General features: G+C 38.6%; 1 protein-coding gene across 14 annotated transcripts in view; it reads left to right on the top strand.

Annotated features, from left to right (window-relative positions):
- TMEM117 (transmembrane protein 117) overlaps positions 1 to 5,948 on the top strand; it is a 556,913-nt gene that overhangs the window by 377,482 nt on the left and 173,483 nt on the right. The window lies entirely within an intron of this gene.

Below are 5,948 nucleotides of genomic sequence, written 5' to 3'. Positions count from 1 at the left end.
TATTTCAAATCATTGCATAAAGTAACTGAAGAACAATTTAAATGCCACTTTAAAAATTTTTCCCATTTTTTCCATTTCTATACATTTAGATTATCTTGACAACGGTATTCATGGTTTTAAAAAAGGAAAAGCTGATGGAAAAAGTTGAATATAGAAATTATGCGGGAAGCAAAGAAATCTTCCTTTTTGTTCATACTTTTCACATAAAAGGGATTTAGCAAGTAAAAAGGGCATTTGGTGTTTGGTTTGGTTTTGTTTTTTTAGCCCTAGGAGATAAAATACAAAACTCATTGGCGAGGTTTTAGATTAAATAAAAGATAGTATTTACATACTTTGTGTCGCCCACTCAAAAATGGATGTTTTCTTTTGATTTTGCTTTAGTTAAGGAAAGAGAGATTAGTGTGAAAAAAAAAATGTATGGTGGAGAAAAAATTTTGCAAAGGAAATCTTTCTTAACTTGCAGTGTGACTGCACGGGAGTTTGAGCAGCACAACATGTAATTTTGTTCTAGTAAACGTATCTCTTACCTACTTGTAGCTGCTTTAACTCACAAACGCCTGTCAGAAACTGAGTTCTTCCTTAGTTTTCAGTGATAGGTGTCTCTGCCTTGAAGAAAATGGTTCTTAGTTCTTTCTGCAATTGTGCAAAGATGAGGCTGCTGTAGCACCTGGGCTTTCATATTGCAGAGGAACCTAAATAGTGACTATATTTGAAAGGTGGAAAGGGGGGAATATTTATACGTCTCCTCCAAAGCCCTTTTCCTAGCCCTTTTGATAATTAAAAAGAGCAAAGATCTAAGAATCTAAATGCTATGTGAATGCCTTGTGCTCTTCTATTTTTCAGAGGCGCTACCAACAACCATTTTCACTGACTTGTGTCTGAAGTAAAAGAACAGCTACATAAAGAACAAGTAATATGATATTCATATTAGCTTCTATTCCCCTGATTTGTGTACTCTCAAGAGACACAATTTGTATGCCTTTGAAGGGAAGCATTTTAGGGTGATATTTCCCAAAGGCTTAGCTTAGAAAGAAAAATAAGACAAAACAGACTTCTGTGATTAGCAGAGGAATTGGTGGAAGAAGGGATTGGGAGGTCTAGTGGTCATTAGGGCTCCACAAATACTCCAGGTCTTCACCTTCCTGACATATAAGAGGATTTCACCTTTCTGCCCCCTCTGATTACATGACTTGCTTTGACCAAGGCAAATTTTTATTTTTTTATTTATTGAGACAGAGTCTCACTCTGTTGCCCAGGCTGTAGTACAGTGGCACAATCTTGGCTCACTGCAACCTCTGCCTCCCGAGTTCAAGAGATTCTCCTGCCCCAGCCTCCTGAGTAGCTGGGATTACAGGCACACACCACCATGCCTGGCTAATTTTTGTATTTTTAGTAGAGATGGAGTTTCACCATGTTGGTCAGACTGGTCTTGAACCCCTGACCTCATGATCTGCCCGCCTCGGTCTCCCAAAGTTCTGGGATTACAGGCATGAGCCACTACTCTCAGCCAAAAGGAGCTCTTTTCTCAGTTGCAATTGTGGAAGCTGTGTCTAGCTGGAGCCCTTGTCATTTGGATTTCCTGAATGACCAGGATAAAGCAAGCATCCTTGATAACACTGCAGACTTGTAGTTTGAGTGAGAAATAATCCACTGAGATTTAAGGACTGTCTGATACTATAGTATAAAATAACCCATTCTGATGGAATGTCATCCCTAGAAATGGGGTGCTGCCATAATGGAAAGCTGAAATTTGAGTATTAAGGGCTGGGCAGCAAATGGCAAGGAAATTGATTCTGGAAACTGGAAAGATGGTAATCTGAGCACTACTGAGTATTATAGTGGCAAGTATTATAGTATTTGAGTATTATAGTGGCAAAGCAGTTGGTAAAACTGTGGTCTGTGATGACTTGGAAGCTCCAAGAGAAGTTGGAAAGCAAAATATTCCCAATGTATTGCTGTGTGTATCTGTGTACAGCAGCTGTGTACTCTGTTCCATCCTGGTTCATAGGATTAAATTTTATGTTTTCTCTTTTGGATGTGCAATGTTGTGTATTTTTTAAAGTACTTTCTCTACCAATGTAATGATTTGGATGGGGTATCTCTTAATTATAATTATCTTAATTCTTAACTGAGAAACAAATGTAGCAGCTGATATTCTTGCTGCTTTGAATATCATAGTTATTAAAGTCTAACAAAAAGGAACTTAGTTGTTTACCTCTGACCGGAGAAGAGTTAATCAACAAATGATTATTATCTTAATATACATTAAATATGGTATGGAGAGTAACATAACAATCATAAAAATACAATAAGGTAATGGAGACCTAAGAATCAGGGGAAATGACAGGCAGAAAAGTTTTGGTAATAGTATTAGTAACTAGTAGTTTGATGTCCCTTACAGAGCAACTCATTTACCATTATTAAGTGAAAGTGAATTATTTGTTTTTTGAGCAATGTTTCAAAACTAAGGGAGTGGAGAGTGCAGGGGAGGGTTCCTCTGAGACAAGTTGAGATCTGAGACAGACCCCACCAACGAGCATTCTCTTTCTGGGATTAGACTGCTGCCATTGCCCAGGTCCAGCGCGAATTCCCCTCAGCAGTGCTGGTTATGTGGTGCCAGCTCTTGTTTTCAGAATATCTTTTTTCTTCATTTCCCCTGCTGTCCAGAGCTCCCTTTGTGAGTGCCTTCTTTCTTTAGAATAAGGGATAAATGCATTAAGTGTATTGAAGGTTGAAATGCTTTGATGTTTGTTTTTGCACCAAGGAAGTTTTCTGACAAACTAGAGGTAGAATCTATAGGCAGGTGTCATGGGTCAGATGAGTCAATCTCTGAGTTAGTTCTCACAAAAGTTAAATAAAACCTGTCTATAATGGCTGGGCATATAAGTGACTCATATTCCAGAAACCAAAGAGGAACCAATGTCTCTATGTGTAAGCTGGACAAAGCTTTGCTATTAAGTGAGAGAAAAATACATGCTTACCTTATTTATGTATTTGTTCATATTTATATCTTTCAATTGTGTTAGGCCTTCTGGGAATGCAACAGTGAACAAGAAACATACACCCTGATGAACAGAGATGCAACAATTGTTTAAAAATATTAGCAAACCAGACTGGGCACAGTGGCCCATGCCTGTAATCCCAGCACTTTGGGAGGGCAAGGTGGGCAAATCCCTTGAGTTCAGGAGTTCAAGACTAGACTGACCAACATGGTGAAACCCCATCTCTACTAAAAATACAAAAATTGGCTGGGCGTGGTGGCACATGCCTGCAATCCCATCTACATGGGAGGCTGAGGCAGGAGAATCGCTTGAAGCTGGGAGGTGGAGGTTGCAGTGAGCCGAGATTGCGCCAGTTCACTCCAGCCTGGGCGACAGAGTAAGGCTCCATCAAAATAATAAAATAAAATAAAATAAGCAAACCAAATTCAACAGCACATTAAAAAGATCATGTACCATGACCAAGTGGGATTTATCTCTGGGATACAAGGGTGATTCAACATATGTAAATCAACCAATGTAATTATACATTACAGTAACAGAATGAAGAATAAAAACCACAGTTATCCCAATAGTACAGAAAAAGCATTTGACAAAAGTCAACATCTTTTCATGATAAAAACTCTACAAACTTGGTATAGAAGGAATGTACCTCAACACGATAAAGGTCATACATGAAAAGCCCACAGCTAACATCATACTCAGTGGTAAAAAACTGAAAACTTCTCCTCTCAACATGCCAAGGATGCTCACTCTCCCCACTTCTTTTCAACATAGCACTAGAAGTCTTAGAGCAATTAGGCAAGAAAAGAGAAACAAACAAGCCCAAATTGTTGCACCCAGACATAGGAAGACATTTAACCTATCAGACATAGGAGACATATTACCTATCAGTCATTACCTCTCTATTGAAATATCCTTATAATTATATTCTAGAGCAGCTATCATTGAGTGCTTCATGTATTCCTGGTGCTAGGCTTTTCACAATCGTTGTTTCCTTTAATCCACACTGCCCCTCTACATGGTAATTATCATTATTAGCTGTATTTTAAAGACAAAAACCTGCTGTTTAAGTTGCATAGCTAGTGAACCTGGGATTCCAGTTTGGGCAGAGCCTGCACAGTACTGCACTGAATGGCTGCAGTTATTCTAAGATTTTAAGATATTTAACATATTTAAAAATGATTAATCATATTTTCTTTTTTTCTTTTCTTTTTTTTTTTTTTTGAGACAGAGTCTGGCTCTGTCGCCCAGGCTGGAGTGCAGTGGCGCGATCTGGGCTCACTGCAAGCTCCGCCTCCCGGGTTCCCGCCATTCTCCTGCCTCAGCCTCCGGAGTAGCTGGGGCTACAGGCGCCCGCCACCGCGCCCAACTAGTTTTTTTGTATTTTTTTTAGTAGAGACGAGGTTTCACTGTGTTAGCCAGGATGGTCTCGATCTCCTGACCTCGTGATCTGCCCGTCTCGGCCTCCCAAAGTGCTGGGATTACAGGCTTGAGCCACCGCGCCCGGCCGATTAATCATATTTTCAACAAATGTATTTACTGTAACCCTTTCTTTCTCCTTGCAAATGAATTTGGGTTATGTAAAGAAAGACGAAATATGCAGGAAGCCGTTGGAGTTTATCTACTTATGTTCTATTACCCTTTTGTTATTGACAAAGAAATTGAAACAAAAATAAGTTACTTGCCTAAGATCACAAAATTGATGTTCCTGTGGCAGTAAGCACCCAGGGCTATTGATTCCTGGTCTAGTAGACTTTTGACTGTTTCACATTACCTCCCTTATTCTTTGTTGTTGTTGTTTTGTATGAAAGCATCAAGAAAATTGAAACTAAAAGAATTTGCTGATGATTAGATAACTAAACTAAAATAATTTGCTGATGATATTGAGATAACAATTCTTGTCAGTAGTAACAATCAGAACATTCTGTGTAGTTTAACTTGATATAATTGTATATCATTTTCTCTCAATTATGGAGATTAAGCAAGAAAAAGATGTACAATGTATAGTTTAATTTGCCAGTAAAACATGATGTATTACCAGAAACTTCACTTAAGTTCACATATAAAAAGCCAATTGCTGTTATTTTTATATTGTTTATCTTCAGGGTTTTCAAGGGCTTAATTTTTTTAAAACACATTTGCAAGGTTGAAATTAAATATTACAGTTGATGTCCTAAATGTTGGCTATATTAAGCACAAGAAAAGTCCAGCATTTTATTGGAGGACACTAGAAGTAATAAGATACTATACATTATAGCTACTCAAATAATAACTCTACTCCTTGGAAAATAATGAGTTCAGTGTTCCTGCTAAAAGCATCTACTAGGGAGATAACATTCCAGCATTGATTGCAAGAATGGTTGGTATCTAAAGTTCTTTGTATTCTAAAATAATATAATTCTGGGTAGACCGTTTCCTTGTCTAAGGTCATCTGTGTGTTTGGACAAATATGAAGTATTCAGTATAATGATTAAGCCATCCCATTACTGGGTATATACCCAAAGGATCATAAATCATACTGCTATAAAGACACACGCACACGTATGTTTATTGCGGCACTATTCACAATAGCAAAGACTTGGAATCAACCCAAATGTCCATCAGTGACAGACTGGATCAAGAAAATGTGGCACATATACACCATGGAATACTATGCAGCCATAAAAAAGGATGAGTTTGTGTCCTTTGTAGGGACATGGATGCAGCTGGAAACCATCATTCTTAGCAAACTATCACAAGAACAGAAAACCAAACACTGCATGTTCTCACTCATAGGTGGGAACTGAACAATGAGATCACTTGGACTTGGGAAGGGGAACATCACACACTGGGGCCTATCAGGGGGAGGGGGGAGGGGTGAGGGATTGCGCTGGGAGTTATACCTGATGTAAATGACGAGTTTGATGGGTGCTGACGAGTTGATGGGTGCAGCACACCAACATGGCA

Source organism: Rhinopithecus bieti, unplaced genomic scaffold (genome assembly GCF_001698545.2).
Source record: "Rhinopithecus bieti isolate Rb0 unplaced genomic scaffold, ASM169854v2 scaffold_17829, whole genome shotgun sequence".
Taxonomy (NCBI): domain Eukaryota; kingdom Metazoa; phylum Chordata; class Mammalia; order Primates; family Cercopithecidae; genus Rhinopithecus; species Rhinopithecus bieti.
Note: the sequence above shows the minus strand (reverse complement) of the source record. Positions and strands in the feature narration are given on the sequence as shown.